The 27,787-nt window shown below is 33.2% G+C and overlaps 1 protein-coding gene across 3 annotated transcripts in view; it reads left to right on the top strand.

The window, feature by feature from the left end:
- COL5A2 (collagen type V alpha 2 chain) overlaps window positions 1-27,787 on the top strand; it is a 135,749-nt gene that overhangs the window by 23,314 nt on the left and 84,648 nt on the right. The window contains exon 2 of one of the 3 annotated variants that reach the window (XM_039844221.1): window positions 23,450-23,550. The exons of the other annotated variants lie outside the window; for them this stretch is intronic. The gene's annotated coding sequence lies outside the window, so the exon portion shown is untranslated. The remainder of the gene's footprint in view (window positions 1-23,449; window positions 23,551-27,787) is intronic. 3 annotated transcript variants of the gene reach the window in all.

Genomic DNA, 27,787 nt, shown 5'->3' with positions numbered 1-27,787 from the left:
TGCTGTTTTTGTGGTATATTCACTTCAATGTTCTCTTGCAGTTTATATTAACAATATTGACTTTCAACTATCATGTCTTATAGAATAAAATATTAAGAGTTTCTGGTATGGTTTCTCCTTTAAGGAATTCAGAGAATTTGTGTGTGTGTATGTGTGCTTTTTGTTAGCTTGATCATTTGTTTTAATTTTTATCTTTATTTTACTTCATGATGCTATAACATTGACTCATAAAATATATCATTATTAACATGATAGAAAGTGCCAGAGTGTGCAGTCAGTGGGCTGCAATTTTCCATAGCCAGGGAGTATTGGAAAGCTGTTACTCAAAGGTAATGTGGAATCTCAGGGGGTCTATATGGGAACTACCTTTTAAGGCAAATGCGTCTTACCGGTGAAAGTGATGGAGGATGATTTCCAGATGTTGGAATGCTTGTTTTGGCAACTGTTACAGAAAACTGAAACATGTCTTGCCAGAACAACCAGAAGGGATGTGAAGCGCTGATGTAAGAGGGATCAGGCACATGGCAAGCCAGGCAAACAGAAGTCAGAGAGCATAGATACAGGGAACAGAGTAGAGCCAAGAGAGCAAAATTTGGAGGCCCCATTATTGCCTGTAGTGAAAATATGTCTGCTGCTGTACTGGGATGTACACACAAGCTTGTTACTGATGAACCTTCATTATCTTCCTGTAAGTATTGATGTCAGAATGTTAATCAGGGAAGCTCTTCCTCGTTAGTATGTTTATTAAATTATAGGATTAGTAAAACATGCATGACTGGAGTCAAACAGATTTGTCTTCAAATGCTGGGTTCATTATTTACTATCGACTAAGTTTGGTTAACCTCTAAACAGTCCAGCTTCATCTGTAGAGAGGAGGTTATAATGTCGTTGCCAAAGACCTGTTATGAAAATCAAACAAAATAATGTATGTGAACGGCATGTATGAATGAAATTCTCGTCCCATCTGCCCCTTCCAACCATCCTCCAGAATTAACATTATGTTTTTGTCCTGTTGGGAAAAACACCTTTTCAAAAGACATCTGGAAATTGACTATAATGTTGACAGACTTACATATTGGATATTTTTAGCTAAGTTGACTTTTTGTGAGCTCTTGTAATAGAATTACATAGGCAGTCAGGCATTCTGTCTGCATATCAGGTACCTTCCTGAAATTATTTCCTAAAAGGTGAAGAAAATATGAAAATGAAAATCCATCTTCAATAGAATGTGTCCTTTTACACATTTTGATTTACCCCCTCCCCTCTACAACACTCTCTGTCCCAGATCTTTTCTGAAATAGAGATTTTCTTTTTCCAATCTCTGTGGTAAGCTTGGTTTTGGCCAGAAAAAGCCAGGCTCTTTCAAAAGGCCAGCTTCTGCAGGATTTAGAACCTAAAAACCTAATTCACACTGCAACTATTTTCCCAAGGGGTGGAGTGACAGGAGCCAGGATAACAGGAAGAGATCCCCGTCCCCATGGGGGACAAGCTCATTCCACACCTGGATACTGTTCCACTGTGAATTTGCAGGGGAAACTTTGAAGTCTGGAGATTGAGTTAGCTACACTCTGTGTTGATCTTTCTGCCTCTTCAACTCAACACATTAGCAGACCATGCCCTTTGCCATTCCTGCTTTCTCTGATGAAATATCACAGAGATACAATCGAGAATTTTTTGGTATCATGATTTTGTGTAGCCTGAAAGTCATAGAGTGCTGACCTTACCTATTATTATACCTGGAGTTAGAAATCTTCAGCATAAATCCTAGCTTCTCCATCAACTAGCAGTGTGATCTTCTATCATACACATTAGCCTAAGGTTCTACATTTGTAAAATGTAGAAGATTAGAATACTTGCTCTGACTACCTTGCATTGTGTGAGGACGGAATGTGTGTTGAAGTACTTAAATCACAGTGGATGACTCCCTGCTCAGTTCACCTCTGAGTTTTTGAATAGTTTTGTTTACACCACATTGTAATTATTTGACTCTCTCTCCTTAGTGACTAAAGGATAGAGATCATTTTTATTTCTGTGTATTTGTCTCAGCCCTAGTACTTAGCGCTTCCTTGATCCAGGAGAGGTATGTAGAACATTTCTAAGAACGGGGTCTCTGAAGTCATGCTGCAACAAATCCATATCCCGAGCTACCTTGTTCTATGTGGCTTTGAGCAGGACAGTTAACTTCGCTAACCCTCAGTTACCTTATCTGTAAAATGGGATGAAAATCGTTGCTTGCCTATTTTATTTATCACACAAGAGAACATACCTACAGCATTTAATACAATTTGTGGTATGGATTAAGCTTACAAAATTCTCTTTTATTTTTATTATAGATACTCAATAATTTTTAAAAAATGTTCTCAATGAGTTTTTCTTTATCTCATACAAATTTTGTTTTGTATTAGTTAATCACGCTTTTTCTCCTAAATTTTAAAAACAATTTATGCCTTGAATTATAAGACTTTATCTTTTTAAGCTTCTTCAGTAAACAAAGAAAAAACACAGTTTTCTTTGTAATATAAATATTAGAATCATAGATCCAACAATACAACTTTCAGGTCAACTTCATAGTTACATGATTTTTTAAAAAGCAAAGTGGCTTTTAAAATAAAAATGTCTTTTTTTTTTTTTAAAAAAATCATTTATTACTAGGATATAGTTACCAAAGCTATTGAGGACTATGTAAGATGTGTGCAGTTAAAGAAACTCAATTACAGTAGAGCTTTGAAAGTAACTATAGAGTGCAAAATTAGAGAAGGTATTCTAGTGCTTTTTTGAAGTTAAGAAGGTAAGACAGAGTAACAGGAATATGTGTTTTTATGGTCTTGTATAGATTTTAATTTAAATATACCTTTGCAACTCATGGTGGAAGGAGGATAAGTAACTGAAATGGAATTTTATAAAAACAATAGCTAAATGTCAGGTGTTTATTTAATTTGCATATTATCTAACCCATCAGTTCTCTTTAAACATTTGCCATGTATTCATGGCTTCAGTCAAGGATAAAATAGAAAATAAGATAGTCAAAGCCCAGTTATGACTTTTGTTGAGAGATTGACTATCTAGGTTATGAGTGTCTTTGCTCTGAAGATTGCTTCATTTATCTTTGTGCCTTTATTAAATATAAACCATAAGCCCATTTTGAGACCAACTATAAAACAATTTACCAGAGATGTTTTTAATTTAAAGAAGATACATTTTAGAAGTATGTCAAGGGAATAGGGTAATTCTATTATAATAGAAAGGGTAAAGTGATTTTCTTATTATAGAAGATAACAAGGTGGGAGCCTTGTTAGCTCATCTTAAATATTTGAAGGGATAAATTGTGTGGTAATGAATTAGATTTATTTTTTACAACTTCAAGAGGCCAAGGTAGCTCACTCCATAGGATGGACAGTAAAGACAGGTCGATTTTGACTGCCAAATAATCCATGATATGTTCACTGATTACATTGAGGACTGCTTTGCTCCGTATTTATACATAGAAACACTCTAAAATGCCATGTGGGATTCTGTATGGAAGATTTTTTTTAACAATGACCTAACAAAAACAGAATGGCTCCCAATGAAGTGGTGAACTCGCCATCTCTGGAAGTAACCAAGCAGAAGCTTTGTAGTCACTTAGGGACTATAGAATTCCTAAGAAATTGGAGTAAATACCTTCTTGTTCCCTTGTGATGCCTTGTGTAAATGAATTTAGTATTTGAGGAACCAAAGGCAAGCTCCAAAAGTTCATTCCAGAGCAAAGATCTGAGAATAGAGGTTACCATAAATACTAGGGAACATTTATTGTATACACAAAATTCTTTATCTTTTAAGTTGTTTTTTTTTTTTTTTTTTTTTTAATGGAAATGATGAAATCCAGGCCTGGGAAAGAATTCTAGTTGGTGAAATTTCAAACAGAATTCCCTTCTATGCATGGTGTCTCAATGATTTTTGTATTAATTAACGTAACAATGGGATTTGTGTTCGTGCCTCGATACTTGATAATTAGCATGAACTTTATTCACTTCCTATGCTCTCGCTTGTCATCTGAAAGCATTTTGGATATGATTTATTGTCTATTAAGCCATCTCCAAAGTACAATTGTAATATAGGAAACAATCACAACTGTTTAGTGGCTGAACAATTGATAGCTTTCATTCGACCTTGTTATGGACTGTGAGCCTGTTAGTTTGATTCCTGAAGGCACACACATTGTTCAGGAATGTAATGAGTGAGAACTAGTTTTCCATATTGACCTCATATGTAATTACATAAATTAAAGCAAACCATAACAACTGAGGGTACACATAAAATATACTTCACAGAAGGATTTTTAAACTCCTTGTACTATACCAAGCTTGAAATTACATAGCCATATATGACATACATCATTTCTGAAAAGTGTATGTTTAAATTTCTACTATGACTTGACAATAAACACTAAATAAAAGGTTCTGTTTTAATAAGTGTTATCATGAAGTTTTTCTCTAGAAAAATTTGGCTATGGAAGAGGAATGTCAGTATAGAAGGCCACATTTTTATCTGTAGGTTAATAACGATAGAAATTTGAATGCTAGCCTTCCAAACCATCTTGAAACCACTAAATACTGAAAAAGCAAAGGGAAAATATAGAATCTAGATCTAAACCTACTGGAAAAATCAGCCATTTTTAATACTTTTACAGTTTCCTCATTTTCTGCATTATCAGAATATGTTGATATTTAGCCAAGTCCAATGTAATTTAAAATTAATGTTATTATGGGTTTTTTTTTGGTTAATAGTGTGGTAAATTATTGTTATTTTTTAAATATAAAGTATCACATTAGTTCTTATTCTATTAGATCTCTGCAAATGAAATTGCATTACATGTGATTATCAAAAGTATCACAGACTTTTAGAATTAAATGGAATTTAGATCCAATATTAAATATATTTATAAATAATTTATTTTATATGTTTAAAACCAAAAACTTTATAATCAATTAAATATTAATATTCCAAGGTTATTAATCAATAAGTGTTATTGCATTTTTTTCACTTTCTAAAACAATCTTGTTGGAAGTTTGTAGAAATTTAGTTCTATTTGTCTTCACCACTAGTTTCTGAAATATATGAGATGTAACAGTGAGAAAATTTTCACCTAAAATTTCATATCAAATTTTCTTTTAGATAAGAAGAAAGTGAAATAATTTTGATGGAGGGATAACATTTTCTATTTTTCAAACCTTTATTGGAGTGCAATCGGTATTTCTTATAAAATACCATATCACAATTAAAATGAGCTTAATAATCACTCAAATATTTTAGAAATTCCATCTTTGGTTAAGGCCATGTCTATATGAATTAATAACCTGTATGTGGGATCAAGTTTGCGAAATGAAGGTTCTTTGCAGAAAAATGAAGATTCAGCCAAGTCTATGACTCTAAAATATGTGGGAGTAAAAGAATTTTAAAGCTACCCCTAATATCTTTATATCTTGTCTAGCATTCCTAGGTTTAGCTAAATATTGATTGTTGAAGTACTGCATAATTTTCTAACTCCATATTGGAGGGAAAATATGGATTTTATGTTTATTACCAAATTTAGAATGTTCTTTTTAATCCTATATTTACATCTTTCGAGTCTCAATTTAACACTCGTGACTTAGTAGACTTTTACTGACCTATCGCACTCTTCTTGGCTTCATCTTAGCCTGGAAGCTCCATGTCTTCTGTATGGATTTATCGAGTCCTTAACTCCCTTGGGTCTGTTTTCTTCACTGGATTCTCTCTACCTCTATGTATCTTTCCTTAGATGTGGCGACATAAACCACATGACATATTCCAGGCCCAGCTATATTATAACTTTGTTTAAATATCAGGTACTACTTTATTTGTATATGCTTCTCTCTTCACAAATACCCTGGCTTTTAAAACTAGCTTCTCTCTTCACAAATACCCTGGACTATCTTCAGGGTGAACTGTGCAATAACTCACGTTATTTTTCTGAGTCTTTCCCATTATAATGTAGCCTGTCATCTAAGGGAAGTTTGGGTCCCCCTTTCACCAATGAATAGAAATTAATTTTTCTGGGAATGTAAATGTATTTTCCACAAGGAAGAGTTCATTAGTCCTTTATCTACTAAGAGCATCACAGAGCTTTTCGGTGATAATCACTCATAATTTGTTTTTTTTAATCCTCAGAAGGGTTTAGAACTGTCCAGTAGCAATTCTAAGGATTTGCTCAAGAACTTCTCCACCAACTCATTTGGTAAAGTCCCAGAAAGGCATCAGAGAGGAGATAAAACTTCTTTTTCTCTCCCTCTTCCTCTTCCTCTCATCTTCATACCCATGGGACTGTGCTGGGAATGTTGGAGTATTGGGAAAGTTTTGTAGACAGATTTGAAGGTAATAATCACTCTGATATTATTTATAAGCCTAGAGGATTCTCTGGGTGCTGTTTTGTCTAGAGAAGTTATAACACTCCAGTCCTTGGAAGGTACCAGTATTTGAACTTCTCTACCTGAAGAAATACTTACTTGGCCCTACTTACTGTTTTTTCACTCTAAGCCAGCTCCTTAAGCATGTCAAAACATCTTCCTGAATCCCAATATTCAAGAAGTTTTGGTATGAACCTTTTCAGAAACCTTTTGAAAATATACACAAACTACATCTACCAGTTCTCTCTTATCCAAATGCTTACTTAGCTTGACAGTTCTAGTAGGTTAGTGGAGCATCATTTCCCCTTCCAGGACCATGGTTCCTTTGCAAGATCTGTTGTTTTAAGTACACAGTTATCTCCCACTTTATGGAAGTTCCACAGGATTGCCTGGGTGGAAATGAGTCCTAGATTTCCAAAGTCTTCACTGGATTTTGTGTTTTTGAATTGGGACCATACTGACAATTTACTTTTTTTGGCTTGATGTGATTTATTATTGAAAGGTCACCTGTCTTGGCTCACTTTTCAATATTTCACTCTTAAGTTCTTTCATAATTTAGTGTCACCAATATTTATCTGTGACAGATTTTCTAATGAATAAAACACTTAATGTATTTTTGGCAGTTTAAATCTAGTACCTCTGAATTGCCTACCTCAATATACAGTTTAAGTGTTGAAATCTTCAAGTGAATATAGCAAAAAGAAAATAATTAACCATTCTTTAAGTATTCCCTAATATACCATTTTATATTTAGGATTCCTTTGGATTCCTTCCCTTTGAAGTTTCTAAGGATACTTTTCATTATTGGCTTTGAAGTTTTTTGTAAGACAGTTTCACAAATATTTTTCTGTTCTGCCTAATTTCTAGTTGTATCTGATCTGTCACATTTCAGAGGCTTTCCTTTTTTTCTCTTGATTTGTACATCTTTACATTTTATGCCCATTACTCTCTGTGAAGTCAGCTTTTACTGTAATAGTTTGCTGTGAAAGCATCTTTTTTTTTTTTTTCAATCTGGCTTGTTTTTATGATTCATGACAAAAAATTCATCTTGGGCTTCTAATGGTGTATTTTAAAATAGTCTCCAGACTTTCTGTGGTTTACTTTATTTTAAACTAGTCCTTTTTATTTTTTTATAATAGCCACATTTTCCTAAGCTTCCTTTCCTAAAATTAAATTATTTTATATGGCATTCCTTCTTTTGCCCAAATGCTGAGAGTAATTGTTGTAAAAAATGAGTAGACAGAAATGGACACCCATGATACGGCCTGCATCAATTCCTGCTCAAATCTGTCTAGACTCTGAAAATTCAGTGTTAGCAAGCAGATGTTTGTAATTGCCTGTATTCTTGCATTCCAGGGTGCAGTCTACCTGCCTATGAGAGAATGACAATATAAATCCACATTTTCATTATGTTATCAAAGATTTTAGCTTTCTTTATTATTTTAACTTTCTTTATTATTTTACTTAAAAAGCTTCCCCAGAACATTTAGAATAAGGTTCATATTCCTCAGTTTAACAACCAAGGCCTTTAATAATTTGGTCCCTAATGACCCTATTTACCCTATCTTCTTTTACTTCCTACATGAACTTTTCTTTTCTTTCCTAGTGTGATTCTTCCCAAACAGTATCATTTCACAACTGTTCTTTCTCCTCAGTCTTCCTTATCTTTATCTTCTTCATTGTCCAAATCTGGAAATGTAATCAAGATGTCCTCACTGTAATCAAAATGTTAACTTTCTAGTTAAAGTCCATGTTACTTCCTCTAAATCCATGATCCTCTGCCTTCTGTGTAATTCTAATGTCATGTCCATTAGGAGTTCACATGTGAGAGTCAGCACCTTACTCATATACACAATACAGGCCATTTTCATGCCAAGTTTTTGAGAACTTAATAATTTAATTAAAGATTTAGGGTTCGAAGGAAGGGTCAGATTATTAAAGCCTAAAATCTTAATTACTTTCTTTCTCCATCCTTCTTCCTCACACTTCTCTCTCCCCCTCTCTCTTTCTCTTTCTCTCCTTCTCTCCCTTTTGCCCTCCCTTCTTCCTTCTCTCTGTCTCTGTCTCTATAGCTATCATCTCTATCTTTATCTATTTTTATCTCCCTTACCTTCCTTCTTAGAGAAAACAGTAATTTTTCCTTATCTCATATATTTTTGTAGCCTGACCTCACCTTTCATACAGGTTTTCTCCTATGCCCTAAGAAACTTAGCAAATATATTCTTTCCTTTAAAGTATTGTAACTGCCCAATGGAAGTCCTACTAAATAAAATCTTCTTTAGCTCATTACCTGGCAATAATTTTTAAAATGCTCACAATGATCTAGGCAATGTAGCAGACACTGATCATGTGGTGAAAGTGCAGATAAGATTTTTGTCGTCACAAGGTTTCTGATTTAGTATGTGATCCAAACAGCAATGTGCAATTGCCAAATTATTTGATTTGGATCTCCAGTTTGATTTGGATGCCATTCCTATGGCTACCACAATATCCAGGACATACTTCAATTCCTACATGTAGCCACGTATTATAATTAATTTTTTGTGGGTTGGACTCTTCTATTAATCTGTAAACTCACAAAGGAAGGATGGTGTCTTATTTCACTTTGTGTTCTTGGAGTTAAATATAGCACCTGCACACAGTATGCTCTACTGTAGTAGGTGTTCAATAAACTTTTGGGTTGTGTGAATAAATCTTTTATATTTTAAGCTCAGTTGCATTATTTTAGTGAACTTTAGTGTACTTGCATTACTGTACTTTTACTCTTATATAGGGAATTCAATGAAAGCTACCTTGAACTTATGTAAAAATATTAAATAAGAAAAAGATGCTCAAGGAGTAAGTTATTCTTAATTCCTGACATAAATGATTTATTTTACTCATATAGATAAGATAGCTATTGGATTTATACTTCCTATATGGTATTTCTAAGCCTTTCTAGATGCTGGAATCCTTATATCCTCTCATATCCCACTTATTCAGTGTCTGGAGTGAGAACATTTTTATGAGAAAATGGAAACACTTGTGGCTTCCATTGTTCCATAATGTAGGGATTTAGAAAGAATTCTGCAATGCTCGGAAGGCAGTGCTTGTTGTGGACTAGGTTAGCTCATCTTTCCATGAGGTCCCAAACTCAAAGAAGGGCTAGTTCAGTAAGAATCACTGTAATAGGAGGAAAATTGTGTGCTAATGTATTCCAGGAGATGATGAAATCTCTTATCTTATTAATTTGGCAGTGCTGATTTCCTCTTATGTAAAATGTAATTTCCTTTCTAAAAGAAAATGAGGCATCTGTTCTTACTCAGAACCAAATGGGGAATTCTTTATCCACATCAGCAAGTCAGGGCTGCTCAGTTCTTAAACTACACTTATTGCTCAGGCTATTCTGCTCATACAGACTAGTTAGTGCACCAAGTTTTTGACATTATTTGTTGGAATTAAAAGCATTTAGTCTTTCCCAAGTTCATTAGGACTAAAAAAAAAAAAAACACAACTGATAAAATGTATATATTTTTAAATGTTAACAAGATGGCTCATGGAGTTCATGCAGTCAGATTCTTTGAAAAAGTATCACATATCATCTATTATGTACACATATGTTTGTTTGGTTCTAATCTTTCAGCATTGTGTGGTTAGAACAAGGCCATTGCAGCCTACAGAGTTCTTACAAACCTAAAGGTATATGCATAAAAACACAGTCCAGTGTTCTAATTCAGCATTTACAATAACAAGCACTGATTGTTTTTCCTCCCTCTCCCTTGAGAAAACTCTTGCTCAAAAATAAAACTTTCACCTTTTTAATGAAGTAAAGCTAAGCAAATTTCTGACTCTGGACTTGCTTACTGAAACTGAGATTCCTATTAATGTGTGTCAAACTGCATATTTCTTTTCTTTATCTATCTTTTGATTTCTTGAATTGTTCAGAAAACCCTAAAGTACTTTTGAGTTCACTGTTTTTAGAGACTCAAGAGTCTTGCATCATAGCAACATATTTCTTGCAGGGGAAGAATGTCTTTGAGAGCCCGCACCCCTTCCCATAACCATCTGGTTTGCAGATGATAAATACAAAACTAGGGTTTTTTTCCTCCTCAAGTTCTGGGAAACAGATTGACCTAAAATTCTACCCTGGTGATCCTTAACATATTAATCTTCATTACCGTGTCAAATTCTTCAAGAATTCAATTCTCTAGCTATATATATTTTTAAAGATTGAGCACACGATACCTATGCCATTCCACTTGTAGGATGTTTTCCATGATGCTATAATGTCTTCATTCTTTCCTATCGCATCTTACTGCTTCTCAAAAGGCTAGTTTAAGATCCTCTTCTGTGAAGTCTTTCATAATTAATCTAATCTCTTTATGTATCTTTCTTTCATTGCCTGAAACACTTGTCTTCACACGAAATCAAGGCGTATATTGGTTTAAATTTTTCATGTGTGTGTGTTGGTTTCCCAGTCAGAGTGTAAATTGTTTGATAACAAGATTTTTTTTGTTGTTGTTTATTTTGTAAAGTATAAGGGACAGTATAAGGGACACTATAGATATTCAGGACATAGTTGTGGAATGAATACTGTATTAATACCATTGAAGAATTCTCATTCTAATGCAGAAAATGAGAAAGACTGTATTAAAGTGGGATTAAGTTAAAAAAATTCTACAGTTGAAATATTAACCTCAATTACAGGGCCAAGTCTAGCTTTTATGTGAATTAGAGAAAGCATTACCTCTGAGTGACCCTAGGCAAGTGGACAGTACCTTTGTGTAAACAAAAAAGCCTCCCTTCTTCCAGAAGATGCAGCGTTCAAGCTAGAGTGCATAGCATGACAAAGGGAGCTGGGAATTAATGTCACTTTCTGCTAGTCACCTTAATTGGAGCCATTGTGATATGTACAAACTTCAGAAAATACACAGCAGCCCTCCACAGAGTGGTACAGTTGATGCATGCAACTAAATGAAGCTTGGCAATTTAGGAAGTACCTACTCTGTATGGCATACTCTCTGTGGTGTGAAGCTAGAAGCTAAGAACCTAGGGATATTTATGTGTTATACATTGGGAGAGAGATGTGAGTAGTTATGGCTGATGTGAAAAAGATTTGTTTAAGAATCTAGGTTTCTAATTAGTATATAAAAATATTTAAGAGAATAAGTAGGCCAGAGAATGGGCAGGAAGGTAAAGAAGCAGTAGATAAGGTTTGTAAGGTGTGAGCAATAGTCAGGTGAAGACAACGACAATTCTGAAGGTGTGGACAAATTTGTTATTGGGGTAAAGTGCAACTGAGGGCAATGGCTGAGGTTTGAGAAGGGTGCCATGGTTGAAGGGCTATTTAAGAAGACAATTTTAGTAGCTACATTTAAAATAGATTGCAGGGTAGCAATGGTGGAAAGAAATCAGCAGGATGTCTGTGGTATTGAAAGCAGAGAGAAAGGGAATGATTAAGGTGAAGTATGGAGAGAAATTTCTAGTTGACTCTGTGTGGGTGTAAAATCTCAGGATATGTGCTCTGAGAGGTAAGCAGATGTAATAGATAATGATTTAAATTATTCTTTAATGGATGCTTATGAATATTATTATTATTGTTTTGAGGGTACAATTTATTGCATTTCTAATATGTGCTATTAATAATTAAGCCTGTGTACAGTGCATTCTTATAATTAGAGCAAATACATAATGTTGAAGTGGCATTCAAAAATATGATCTCAGCGTAGGTTTAAGTATTCTTTTTTTATTTTAAGATTGTCTGTTTTTCTTAATTTATAATCTATTTGTGATTTTTATGGCATAAGCTAACTTTAAAAATTACTCATACGCTAAAATTCCATGACTTACGGGGATGTTTTCCTAAGCATAGGACATTAGTCTCTGGTGGTTACATGAGACAATTTTAGGTTGCTCACAACATTTGATATTTTGCAAGTTATATGTGTACATGTATATTCTGAAAAACTATATGACTTACCATATCTGAGGTTCGTTCAGAACTAAGTTTGAAAATTTAAAGCTTAAAAAGTGGAAAAGTCAATTTCAAATAGATTTTAATGGAAACTACATATAAATAATGGTACATGATATACACGAATATAAAAAAATTATAATTATGGTGAGCTAGTTGACTGCCAGAAAATTCTAATCTATAATCTACTTATATTATAAATTTAAGCATTTATCCCAAAAATATATAAAAAAAGAAATTTCGAAGAATTATAAATGCTTAGACATAATTTAGTTGGAAATTAAGCTTGTTTCATAGTGGAAAGATTTTACTATTTTTAAAGAAATTTTTGGTTTAAAATTATTTTTAATCAATATCAAAACAATTTTAATGTAAATCTTAGAATACTTTATATCTATTTCAATATTAGCTTGTCAAGTCTATGCAATGTTTTTAATATTTACATAGATTAGGAGAAAATTTAGCTGTTAATTACATGAAATTTATATTATCTCTTAGTATAAGACATAAGCGATTCCAGAAAAGGGTTTAATAGTATCTATAAAATGACCATTCATAAAACACGGTTAAAGCAACCTTAAAGTTAACTAAGTTTCACTAAAGAAAAGAATTTAACTTATTTTGGTTTTTGATCCTTGACATAAACTTTATTATGAAATTAAGCAAGTGAAATATATTGCACAACTGGATTTCTTCAAGTTTAAAAAAGATAGATAGCTTTACTACTAAACTCTGTAATGCCTTTGATTCAGTTTACTAGCCAGTTAACTTTATTTAGAGTTCAGAACACACCTAAAGAATCCAAAAGATGTTTAGCAATACACTTCACTCTTGCACTACAACACTAGTAAATTTCAAGACTTCAGAAAGTTGGGAGACAAGAGTGTGTTAACTTTAAGGTTGCTTTAACCATGTAACCCATGTGCCTATGTAAACTTATTGTATTTATTGGGTGAGAGAAGCTCTTTAACTAGAGCCACAAATAAATCATCCTAATCAGATGGGCCCTCCACTATATATCAATGACATAGTTGTTGGTTAAAGTAATAGAAAGAACACACCTCTGTAATCTCATAAATAAATAAGACTTTGAAAACTGACTCTTCACTTCTTTGGGGTAATCATTTGACTCTGTGATCCCCAGTCCCTTTATCTGTAAAATGGGAAAATAGGAAAATAATTCCTACCTCAGAGAGTCATGAACATTTACCAAGTAACATCTGAAAAATGACTTGGAGAAAGTAAACACTTAGTAAATAGTTCTTATTATTAAGCTTAAGCATGTGAATCAGCCAGGGTCTTGCATGCTGTATTTCCAGCTTATTTTCAGTTTAGCCTCCACACTAAACCATCTGGAATCCTTAGCTCATGTCACTCATCTCCCATCTCTGGCCTCTCAATCTTGCTTTAATTTCCAGAGTACCTCACTTTCAGCCTGTCTCTATCAAAAAAGAATACATATGGCCATTTTTTAAATCTCCTTTCAATAAAAGAAAGATTTATTATTAAAAATATTTTAAAGTCTCAAATGAGCCAGGTAGGATTTTTTAAAACTACATTTTAGAATAGGATATTTGAATCTATAGCAACTAACAAAGAATACTTATGTAATGCTTAATAGTTTATAATATTTTTTCATGTAAATTATTTGATTTGATTTGATTGAGAATTATTAAACCTATTTTTTGAATCAGAAGAATTGAGCCTTATAAAAATAACTTACTCAAGATGATGACCCTGTTAATAATTACTAGAGAAAGCCTTGTCTTCTACTGCCAGAAACTGTTTTTCCTAGTATACATTATTTCTGATTTCTTAAAAATGAGAACTAAGACTTAACAAAAACAAGGGGAAGGGGTAAGGATAATCCCCTAAAAGGAAAGGAATGTGGAGATTTAAAGCTTTGACTATATAGCATTATACATTTTGAGCAAAGATAAACTTCCCCATTCTCTCTCTTCTTTTCTATTTATATGTACATATACAAACATATACATAAATTTTTTGTATCCTTATTAATTTTGTTGAAGAACATTGGGATCTTTGTGTTTAGCTTTCTGTTTTATAAACATTCTTTCTTTCATGAAAAAGTGCCAGATGTGCCTCCAGACTTAAAATGTATTGATGTTCAAAACAGTTCTCTAATCTGTTTAAGACAGAATAAAGGAAAGAAGGCAATTTGGCATCCAGGGAAGAGCCCTGGAATGGGAGTTAGAGGGCTCTGTTCATCTCCAGGTCTTGGGTATGTTCTTTGTGTTTAATGGGCTGGGAAATTTTGTTGGTTCTTTGCTCTACATGGTATGGTGTGAAGTATGTATATATGTTAAAATATTAGTACAAATGAATTATTTTTTAATTTTGATGCTTATTTTTATTCTTGCTTTTTATAATAATATATAAATTCTAAACAATTATATGTTGACATGCTTTAACTTCTGGTCACTTTTTAATTTTAGAAATTTAGGTTTACCAAAGAATTGTAAATATATGCTTGGCCCTCTTCTTACCATCTTACATTAACAATTAATGAACCGACATTGACACTTTATTATTAACTGAAGTCCATGCTTTATTCATATTTCCTTGAGTTTGACCTAATGACCTCTTTCTGTTCCAGGATCCCATCCAGGATACCATATTAAATTTAGTCATCATATCTTCTTAGGCTCCTCTTGGCTGTGAGAGTTTTCCAGACTTACCTTGTTTTTTATAACCTAGACGGTTTTGAATACTGGACAGATATTTACAGAATATCCTTCAATTGAGATGTGTCTGATATATTTTTTTTAATGATTAGACTCGGGTTGTGGATTTGGAGGAGGATGACCTCAGAGGTAAAGTACCATTCTCAGCTACCAACATGATTTGTCACTGTTGATGTTAAACTTTATCCCCTGGCTGGGGTAGTGTTTATCAGATGTCTCCATGATAAATTTACTATTTTTCTCTCTTTTTATATGGCACTCTTTAGAAGAAAGTCACTATGTACAGCCCACACTTGAGTGGGAGTTTTATTTCGTCTCCTCGAGAGTGTGCATCTATATAAATTATTTAAAATTCTGCACAGAGATTTGTTTATTCCATTAATTAATTATCTAATTTTTACCTGCATTTATTTCAGTATGGACTCATAGATATCTATTTTAAACTTTGGGTAATAATTCAATGATATTTTGCTTATTTTGTTGGCCAGTTTTTCCAGTTTTGGCTATTGTGGCCCTTTGATATGCCATTGATGTGGGGTTTTTTTTTTTTTTTGTACTTTCCTACTTTCTAGATTATAAGATTCTCTAGGCTTATCATGTGTGTTTCCTGCCCCAGTGGTAGAATCAGTCATTTCTCCAAAGAGCCTCTTTTTTATTGGAGTATGGTAATAAAAACCACAATCTGGGGTACAGGTGTATTCATTTCTACTGAGGAGTCATACATTTTATACCCCATCAGTTGACAGAGCAAGGAAATACATGTATGTATACAGACAGGTGTATAGACACATACCTATATATATTTTAATGAATTATGTTTTAATGAATATTTTGGAATCAAGGACAGCTTGGAAGTAGGATAGCCTTGGCTGCTATAGCTTTTCTTCCTAAACTTTCCAAGTATGAGATATCGTATGAAATAGAGGCAAATTAGGACATATTATTGAATACCATAAGGTTAGAGCTAAGCGAAAGCTGGAAATAATATCTTAAAAATCTATCTATCTATCTATCTATCTATCTATCTATCTATCTATCTATCCATCCATCCATCCATCCATCCATCCATCCTAAGCCACAGATCCCTACCTGGAATTATTGGCTGAATAGGCCTACACATATATTTTCTTTGGCTCACACAGTGCTTTTTAAAATTATTTGAATTATATAACTAATATTAAAATATTGGGAGATGTCAAATACAAATATTGATTTCTAGATCTCTTGAAAATTTATCAAGTCAAAAACACTGGACCCACATTATTATGTACCAATCACTTTGCATTGAAAAGTAGTTCAAATCTTGGTGAGGACTACACAGGCTCCATCCAGTCTACCCTAAGCTCATCTATCCATTCTCACCCACACCTTACTGTCTCCTGGACCCTGAGGAGCCAGTTGAGATTCCATCCCACATGCATTGCCATTTTTCCCATAGCGAGGAGGAAAGGAAAATATTTCTTGAACCATAGCTAACACATTGGGAAAATGAAAGATAATCTATGACATATATGTTTTCAAGTACAATGACAGACAGCATATTTCTCTATGCAAGTAAGAAATATCCCTATTTTCTTAATATGCAAAGTAAGACTGAATCAAAATAATACTACTAAAAATTCCAAAGCAAAATGAACTCTGCCCTGCCTACCAAATTTGCACCTCTTCCCTAATCCTTAGTTCTCCAATGAGGATCAGAACATAAGTCTTCCTTCTGCCACTTCTACAAAATGACTTCAAAAAGTAATGTAAAGTAATGTAATCCAATGCAGAGCTTGGATTTTGGTGTGGCCTTGATGTGTATACTATTATTATTCAGCCTACTATTGAATCTTTAGAAGACATCTCTGTGTCTTTTATTTTGTTTTATTTTCTATGACAATTTTTATAAATCTCGAACCACATTATAAACAATTTACTCAAAATCTATATATTACATTTTTGCCTGTAGAGATCAGTCCAGTTAGTTTTAGTCAGAAGGAAATGATTAAGAAAAATATTAATTGTAGAATATTGATTTCTAGTCTGCTAAAGATATGGAATATGGATTCAGTATCTTATTTGACATTTGTCTCCTATTATCAAAATGATGAACATTATGTGAAAATAAAAAGTTTGAGCCATCAGCAGTTAAAATAAAAATAAGGTTCAGGTTTTAAGTAGCTGGAAGTAAAGCAGGCTTGCAGCTTGTCATAGTTTCTCTGACTCAACCAAATTAAAAATATTTGACAAGACGATGGACTTAAGAAGGAAAAAGGATTGTAATTACCAGAATAAAGGTGAGCTTAGATCAAATTTTAAGTATAAAAATAAATATAATATAAAATAAAATTTAAAAATATAAAAAATAAATCAGGTTTAACAATTTGACCACCAATCTCCCCCTCTAAATATCATTGCATAATTGTTGGCATTATAAGATTTTACCATGTTTATGTGTGTCTGGCTATCTGTATATATAAATATATAAACACAAGCTTCCACCATGGTTATACATGTATAATATTTTGTGTGTATATATATATATATATATATATATATATATATATATATGTATTTATAAAATAAGTAATGTGCATCAGACTAATATGAGTGTGTATAACCACCATTTATATAAAAGAAAATATCTACAACCACAATATACACACATGAAACTATATTTTAGATAGATAGGTAGGTAGGTAGATAGATGATAGATAGATGATTAGATAGATAGAAACGTAGGCAGGTAGGTAGACAGACAGACAAATAGATAGACAGACAGAACCATATATAAATATATGTACATTGTAGGGGTTTTTTTTCTACCAGATATTTTTACAGACATAACAGTAATGTTTCTATTAGAAGATACTGGTAAACTTAATGGAAACTTCTGGTCTGCAGAACAGTATGTTGTTTATTTATACATACAAGTTAATTTCTTTTGAACATATGCCACATAAATTAGCATTTACAAAAATAAGTCTGATGAATACAGCTTGAGTTAACCATTAAGATTCTGGACTTTCAGTGCTTGGAAATCAGAGCTTGAGTCAGGGATCTACCTCCCACGCTGCCAGTCATTTTATTCTAACACTCACCTGACTACTGCCCATTCAGAGAATGAATGTGATTGATGAATAATGTATGATTAATACAAATTTACTTCTCTGATAATATTCATTCCTGATGAAAAAGCTAACATCTGCAATGATACAGTCTGTTTTAAAATCCAGGCCCTATCATTTCTAAGGTGTAAGAATCTTGGCCTGGGGCAAATTTAATCGCTGTTTACCTCATAGGGATGATACTATGTTGAGAGTTAAATGAGATCAAGAATATAAAACAGTTTGTACAGTACTTAACTCATGTATTCAGTAAATATAAGCTTCTATTGCTACTTCTACTGTTACCATTACTATGACTGCTATCAAGTTAAACAAAGTCGTTTTAAACTGAATTGTCTTTTATTTTAATAAGTCTTATAAAATCAAAAATGACCAACATCCAAATATGGAGTCAGCAGTTCATTGTTGTTAATCTGGAGATTTCCTAAGTGTGTAGGTATGGCCATAGTGTTTGCAACTGTTTGAAGCTGAAACAATCGAAACACTTTAGCAGGCAAATTATAATTAACAGTAAATTGTCAAGTGGAGTACAGTTGTCCCTTGATTTCTGTGGGAGATTGGTTCTAGAACCCCCTGCAGATAACCAAAATCTGTGGCTGCTCAGGTATCTTATATAAAATGGTATAGCATTTGCAAATAACCTGTACACAGCCTCCTTTATACTTTAAACCATCTCTAGGTTACTTATAATACTGAATACAATGTAAATGCTATATAAATAGTTCTTAAACTGTATTATTTAGGTAGTAATAACAAGAGAAAAAGTCTGTACACGTTCAGTACACATGCAGCCATCCTAGGCCTAACTGCATAGTACACATGAACAATATAATATTTTTTTCCCCAAATATTTTTGATCCATGGTTGATTGAATCTGCAGATGCAGAATCCATGGATATGGGGGACTCACTGCACTACCTCTTGCTTTTTAGTTCATTGTTAGTAACAAATATTTATGACACAAAAGAGTAGAATTCGTTAGAAGTCATCACAGTACCTCATTCGCAAGTGTAAGAGTGCTGCTCTTATCAGGTAGATACCCTGCGCTTTCATGGAGTATTGAAGTTACTTATGTTACTAATAAAACCACCCAATTGCTTGTGTGGCAATATTTCGTCATAAAATATCTCCACCATAAACTATATATTGCATGTTATTATCCAGGTTAGGCAATAAAAATGTTGCTGAAGGGATTGAGTAAAGTCTAGAAATCCATGACCATCTGTGGTAGGTTCTGTTTTTGCTGTTTGGTTTGAATCAGAGGTTATATGTTTTGAAATTAAGCTAGTGCTTTATTATTTGACTTCGGCCATAAGTGTAAGCTGGAATGGAAAATTGAAATAGAAAAACAAGAAGAAAAATTATGATTTAAATTGAAAACTTATTGTATACATTGTATGTGTTCTAGCTAAGCCTAGGTTGTGGAGCTGGAGACATGGATTCTGTTTTTGAGGGCAAGATGACTTTCCAAAGCTCTGAAACTAATGCTTCATATTCCTTCTCATATTGTACTAATTTCATGTGATCAATAAAGCATTCAGAGCTAGTGTTTTCATTAATGGTGGATTAAATGAGACTAGAGGGATTTCATTTTATAAGTATTAGAACGTTATCCATCCCATCTCCCACTTTTTAGCCAGGCTTACGAGATATAAATGGAACTTTTTGCTTTGCCATTTATGATATAATTTGCCTATTTTTTTCCTGGATCTTGATCTTTATTTCTTGATGTTTGCTAACGCCCAAATCCAAATCCCAAATGCAAAACTGTTCAAAACTATTCGCTCCAGTACGGCCAAGAAATTGCCAAGAGATTGTTATGTTTATATTGTCAGTTACCTTAATAATATAATTTTAAGGCTCAGGTTATAATTATTCTCAACTCCAAAGGCTTCCTGGCTGGTGAGAGGATGATAGGTTGTTAAGCAACTGACTTTGGAACAGAACAGAGGGCTGGAGGTACTAGTAACTCCCAGAGTGGCAGGAAGAAGGTGCTAGATCTCGGAATCTGCTTTGATACCAAAGAACTTTGATTAGCATATCATTTTCTGTATTTATTTTTTTATTTTTTTTATTAGTGAAAGACGAGCTTTCAGAAATGGCGAACTGGTTCTTTATGGCCCTTTCCTCACTAGGCTGTAAGATCTGGGAGAGCAAGGCTGTGATTTCCAGTATGTCCCCCTCAGTCCTTCGTCAAGAAATAGATGCCTGAAAGAAAACCAAAAGAATTATTCTTTTCACTCTTCAAGGCAGGACGGACTGCTCTATAAAAATCTTTATCTCGTAAGAAACATAACTTCTGAACTCCTCTGACTCTGTCAGCAACATTTGGCTTCACATAGGCTCTCTGGCTTCTTCTCTCTCTCTTTTTTTCCCCTCTGTCCTTACATTGAACCCTCCTCAGTTCATACTGGGACCACAGTAATGACCACCTACCTGGTTTGCTGCGTGGAATCTTTTCTCTCCTCTGTGATTCTCTTAGTTTACTCTACAATCTCAGGAGACTCAATCTTCCTCCTTTCATTTTGCTGCTCAGTGAAAGAAAAGACTTCAGTGCTATCATATCACCATCAACCAAGTTAAATACAGCACTGTTAGTGTTTAGAATTTCTGTGATTGAAGGCAACTTATTTCACTTATTCCTTAGATAGATAGAAAACTCAATATCAGGCAAACCAAATTCTAATGCTCCCCAAACACATCCCATCTCCAACTCCTTATCTCTGAGGAATTGCTTACGTATCTCCCTAGGTTTTATTTCCAAAGCTCCTAGCCAGACATTCACAGGCAGTGAATACTTAATATTGTTTTACTGACTTTTGATAATAAATTAGATGGATAGTTAAAATTATATGTCTTTTATTTCTATAATTGTGATTTGGTTATTTGAAAATCATTCATTGTTTTTCAATTCTATTATGCTTTTCTAAAAATGATTCATGGTATTTGGTTTAAATAAAAGTACAGTCAAATTATTAGAAAGTTAAGATAGTTTTTACTTAATATTTGAAGCCAGGGCTAATAAAGTTACTTATACAACTCCCTTAAGCATGCAAAATTTATTTTATCTGATTAACAAAATATTAAAAAAATTTTTTTAAAATATGCATCAGGTTTGTAATCTTTCTAAAATAAGTTCTCTTTTTTCCCTCTGATTTTCTGAAGTTGTCTGTACCAAAATGATACTGTTATTCTGGAATATTGATGTGGTAGGAAACTTCTACTTATGTCTCTAAAGAGTAGGCCATGATTACATATCATAAAAATAGATGTAAAACGTGGCTATTCTGGCCTCTTAAGGTCAGAGAACCATGCCATAAGCATGTCTAATCACATGTCTGTACATCTCAATGATTTAATTTTTCAAATAACAGACATTTTAATATAGACAATTAAAATGTGAATCTCAGTCATGAATTAATAGATACCCTATAATCAAAGTCTATTCTTCTTTGAATTACCCAAAATTCAGTCTTTATATTTTATCAGTTATATTACATAGAATTATTTTGTTCAGAATATTTAAATATTATTGAAAAATATGTAATTGTTGGTTAACCAATAGAATCTCTCCCTTTTTCCTTTGATTTGTTTTACCAAGTACAAGAGGTAAATTTAGCTAAAAGTTTTATATATATGATGAAATCTATTAGAGGGACCGTATAACTAATTGAATCATAGTTGAGTATTCTTGTCAACAATTCAGTTCTTAAATTCACATTTCATTAGAGTTTGTAGATTTTTACCTTTCTGGGCAAAAGAGGGTACCATCAATCTTGAAGCCAAATTGCACTGATAATTATCATATATTTCTCTTCCACCAGGTCTAGACTGGCTGAGTGTCTTATTAGTAAGTTCTAAGCCTAAATGCTTATTGTTTCTGCTCAACAGCAACCCTCCTTCTTGTGACACATGCCTTTCTCTATGAAGTATGCAAAGTGCTTGCAGTTGCTCTCAGTATCAAACAGGCCCTCAAAGACAACTTTTGACTCTTAAAGCCCAACTCTATTTTGTCTAATAAAATGTCCTTAGACTGTCTGTCTTGGTGTCTTAAGACAGTCTAATTCATTAAACTTTTTTTTTCAGCTGAAACTCTTTAAGTAAAAGTTAAATTTTCTCATTGAATGATTGTCTTATTTTCATGAAATTTTTGAAATAGCACGAACAGTTTTAGGGCAGAAAGGAATATTTTTTGATACTTTGTGTTTTATTTGCTATTCAAGTCACATTGGCAAAGTGTCCCATTTATGAACTTTACAATGCACTTAACTATCAGTCATTTTTTGTAACCCAAGAAAGAACTTGAAATCGCTGTTAATGATGACAGTACTTAAAGATCACATTTCTCCTAATAAGAATAATCGTTTTAAAATACTATGTTATTTCCATCAGATCTCCGCTCATATTCTGCTTTACTTGTGAGTTCATCTCTGATTGTTCAGATTAACTCCCGTGTTCCCTCTCCACTCAATTCACTTTTCTCCTAGCACTCTGTCTTTACCTTGCTTCAGTTTTCTATGTAACACTTGTCATTATTAGACATAGTAGGTGATTATGTATTCATTATTTTCTGTTTCTCTCCACTAGTGTATAAGCCCCTTGAGGATTAGATTTTTGCTGTTCACACTTAAATTCCTTACACTGGTATATTGCCTAATATATAATAGATACACAATATATATATAAATATATTGAATGAATGAAAAAGGAATATATTGAGCTTTTTGATGTCACTTGAGATTTAAAGACTGGACTCATAGTTCACAGTTACTTGTGCAAAAGATAGGATTGTAGACTGGTTTATCCTCTGAGTATTTCTTCATCTATAAAATGAAATGAACACTTACATCTGTAGGTTATAGAAATGTGTGAAATCTTTTCAGAGCCAAAGTGGCTATTTAAATGTGGTAGTAATACTCTGATTTTACTTCTTTCCTTCCCTTTTAGTCTGTGCAGATACAACGAATACCCACTATGTCTCAAATCTTCTGCTAGATGTCAAGGATACAGCTATGAACACGACAGAGACACCCTGCTAAATGGAGATTATAGTCTAGGAAGTAGTAAAGTGGAAATTAGGGATGAATATGACCAACTTTTTATAGAAATAAGCACTCTTTTGAAATTGGGCATACATTAGGTGCTCGATAAATTGTTATTAAATAAATGAGTAAATAAAATTCTAAATCAAAATTTAATCTCTTCATTTTTTCTATAAGTGAAAAGTCAAACATTTTATCATAGAATCTCTTCTCACAATATCTCTGTGATTAACAGGATTTGGAGTAAATTGTCCAAAAGCACACACATAGATTCTACAAAATACTGCCACCTTTCCATGAGTTACTAGAGGAAGGAAAATTCTTATGCAAAACCAGGTGAGACTTTTTTTTTTTCCGGAAGTAAAAATATTCAATAATGTGTTGTCTATCAGTCTATTACCAGTGTCCAGAGAAGTGTCTGGCACAGAGAAGACAGAAAATGCATTTTTGTCAAATTGAACTGAAGGAATATAAGAAGGAAAAAATATTTTTATTATGTTGCCAAAAAGATCTCTAGAATAGCACGATACAGGCATCTTACTTTAGTTAAGTGCTCATTTCTTTCATTTTTCTTTGTTTCAAGGTCAGTTATGGTCATAAAATTTGTAATTTCTATAGACAGGATCACTAAAAGAACACAATTTAAAACAACTAAAGTATTCATGCCACACGAGGGCATGAACTCTACATTAATATACCTCCCAGCATACTACCTTCTATAATGAAGCTGCATAATATGTTTATTTAATAAATGACCTTTATAATCCAACCTCTTCCCCTAAATCTTAGCGTAAATGAAGTCTGAATGAATGCCATAATACAGTTAAGTCACTCTTTGATTCCTAACTTAAAAATAATTACCTAGGCCACATACTATAATTTATTCATTTTGAGATTAAATAGGTGATTTATGAAAATTAACATCACCTAGTAGTTTTTGCATGTACAAGAGAGGAGGGTTTTAAAAGATGAAAACAAAAATGATATTCAACATATAAACGATTATTTTGTTCATACCATTTTCTCTTCTTGCATATTTAAGAAATGTTTCAGAGTCATCTCTCAAAAGGAACTAAAAAGTCATTCTTTAATCATTTTATATATTTCATATTCAAAATGTGGATTTTCAGATTTTTTTTAGCAAATTTTTTATGGGCTGGGCCCCTTTAGGTAAAATGTAAGGGATTTTTTTTCTACCAATTTATAAAAGCACAAATAACAAGCTGGGGACACAGCTGACAACTTTCCAGCTTTAATTACTCTAGCCATCTGTTTTCTATAATATAGTTGTTTTTTCTTGTTAAATTCTCCCTGTGAAATGTTTTTCTTGATATTTCTTTTCTTTTTTTGGTCTGTAAATTCTACCCAGTGATAGAACTCACTATTGGATAAAGGCATAAACTGATTCCAGGGAAGCTTTCAACTTCTTATATTCACATTAGAATCTCATTGTACTGATATAAATCGGACACTTTTCCAGGGAGATTTATTACTAAAATACTGAAGGGTCTTAATGATTAAAGTGATTTTAATTTAAGGGTGCTTACACTTTTAAAAAGATGATTAGTGAGAGTTCAGTTTGTGGTAGTTTTTAGTGGTAAATTTTCCTACAGAGGGGAGTACCATTTAGCTTTAATGTGTTGTTATAAGGAAGGAACAAAAAAAATTTTCTTCTTTAACAACTGGACATAAGGAAAGAAAGGCAAAAAATGGGCATGATCACACTAAGAAACAATAGTTTTCTTGTTTCTTCCATTCGAAGAAAGTAGTGCATCATCCGAAGTGCTATTGTGATGACTACAGTAATTATTCCCGAATCTGGTGCCATAATATTAGAGAAGCTTTAAAAAAATACAGATATCCAGTTGCAAAACAAAATCAGAATCGCAAAAGATAGAGTCTAGAAATTGATATTTAAAAAAATTCTTTGATTATGATGCAAAGCCAAATTTGAGAAGAACCAACTTAAAACAAAATCAAAGCTGAAATTAAAAAAAAAAAAAATTTAAACCTTTAATTTGAGAGATGCATAGCAATTAAAGTCACAAAACACTTATAATTTTTATGGGACTAATTTTTTGGTCAAATCTTTGATAAAGAATGAACTGAAAGATTATAAAATATGTTTGGTCCTATTCTGCCATGGTTTAAATAGCCTTTTGTCAAGGTGCCATATAATTAACCTAAAAAACTTTCCAACTGTGATTATATTAAACACAGGTGTATTTCTGTGGTCAGGTAGCTTAGGTATTAGGACATTAACAGGCTCAACTAATTGCTATAATGGCTTTGTCCAATATCATATGCTAACTCAGAAAAATTCTTCTTGCCCTACAGAAATCACCTTTCCCCTCTTCCCTTTGTTTTATCAGTGCTGTTCTTGAAATCTGAGAGCACTTGTTTTGTGATGTTATTTATGTGGACAGGCCAGACGCCTGGTTGTTAAATACTTGACCGCAGGATATTTTGTGGAAGAAACAGGATTCCTCCACTCTGATCACAGCACTATACAAATAGAGTTCTGCCAATATAGTATAATGTATGATATCTCTCTCCTCCCTTACCCTACTCCAGATTCTGATAGGTCCTCATAAGGGGACCTAAGCATGAATTTGCTTTTGAGAGACATGTAAATGAGGTTGAGGCAGACAAGAGAAGTCTGGGAAACTTTGTGCTAAATAATAATCATTGTGTTTGAATAACTCTGATTTTTCAAAGAACTTTCACATCTATTTGATTCTCAAAACAACCTGTTTTTTAGACGAAAAAAATTTGAGGATAAAAATAGTTATTTGCCAAAAGTTTCATAACAAGTAATTTTCAGTGCCAGAGTTAAAAAAGCAAAATAAAACAAACGAAAAAACCCTAGGGTTTCTCAACTCCTCCATTTCCATTCCCCACTGCATCACTTTGCCTCTAGTCGTGGGGTTCCCAATGACTAGACTAAGTCAAAATACATCTAAATGTACCAGATAGCACTGCAAGTTTGCCCTCTTTCCCCATTCCTCATTCTCTTGATTTGAGTCAGCAGAGTCCTACTTAACCATGAGGGTGGAGCCAAAGAAAGAGACCTGAACTGCATCAGAAATCTGTGCTTTGGACCCCTCATGCTGCCATTTCTTCCAGCCCTGTCCCTTTACCCCACCACTCAATTTCTCTTTCCCTGTCTTCCTTCTAACCACAGTAAATTACATATAGCTTCTGGATAAATTTTACTTCTTTCTCAGTTCTGAGCTGATGTACCTCCAGAAAGACTAACCTATTCCTCCTACAAGATGCCTTCAACAATGCTTGCATGTCCTCCCCTAGCAGACCATATTTATTTTCACCAAGATTCTTATCATTGCGTACTTTAATTGCTTGATAATCTAACTGTCTTTCTCATTGGGCTATAGGTACCTGAAATTAGAATGGTATGTTTTGTTTTATTTAGCTCTAGTGCCTAATGAGAAATGGCATGTAGTAAGTGTTCAGTATTTGTTGGGTGAATAAAGACCATATTCTCATGGCCTTAGTATTTTATGAAGTATTTCTGTGAATATTTCTTTGGAGACCCCAATTTGTTCCTTCACTCTGCCAAAACTTTTTCAAGGCCCCTACATAGCACACTGGATTGTATATATTTCCTTTTATTAAATGTGGTCATTTTTGTTATTGCTTTTGTTAGACGCTTGGTTTGGAATGCTTTTTTATATTATTATTATTACAATGCTACCTCTGTAGGGGAAATTAGATTTGGTTTACATTATAGACAGTCCCTGACTTACATGGGTCGACTTAACATTCTTTGACTTTACCAGTACAAAATTGATATGCATTGATCTTTTCCTGGAAGAGCAATATGCAGTACAATATTCTCTCATGATTCTGGGCAGGAGCAGCAAGCCACAGCTTCCAGGCAGGCAAGCAATCACGAGGGTAAATAAGCAATACTCCACAGGGTACTGTCTTACCAGCGTTTTTTTGGATATTGTGTTCTGAGTGGGTTTAAGGTAGGCTATGGTAAGCTACGATATTTGGTAGGCTAAGTGTATTAAATGCATTTCAACTTACAATATTTTCACCTTACGATGGATTTATGGAGACATAACCAATCGTAAGTTGAGAGCACCTGTATTTTATTTGCACGTTTTACTAAGAAATATAACTTATTCTTCCTGAGTTTTAGGACTTTTTGACATTTTTCTGTAATTGCCAAAGTGCTGATTTCCTTTTCTTCTTAAGAAATCCTGTGGAATTCTCCACTTTTCTTGAAATCCACCTTTGTTTAACAACATGAAAAGAAATAAAAGAAATAAAATTTTATAAATGTTTTTTAACATTTTATAAATGTTTTTTAAACATTAGGGAGATAAATGATAATAAAAGAGTTAAGTATTAACAATATTTTCAAAAATAGGAAACATCGATCTGGCTTTAGTAATCATAACTGAGGGAAATTCGCCAGTTTCTTTCATCACACAAATGTTACCATTGTAAAGAATCCATAAATACCAGCTGTTAGCAAATATACATTTGCTGCCTCATTGTCACATTGCCTTTTTTCCTTTACTAATATTTTAAGTTATTTAAC

The sequence above is a fragment of the Pteropus medius genome, unplaced genomic scaffold (assembly GCF_902729225.1).
Source record: "Pteropus medius unplaced genomic scaffold, Ma_sr-lr_union100, whole genome shotgun sequence".
NCBI classification, from domain to species: domain Eukaryota; kingdom Metazoa; phylum Chordata; class Mammalia; order Chiroptera; family Pteropodidae; genus Pteropus; species Pteropus medius.
This window is presented reverse-complemented; position numbering and strand designations above follow the sequence as displayed.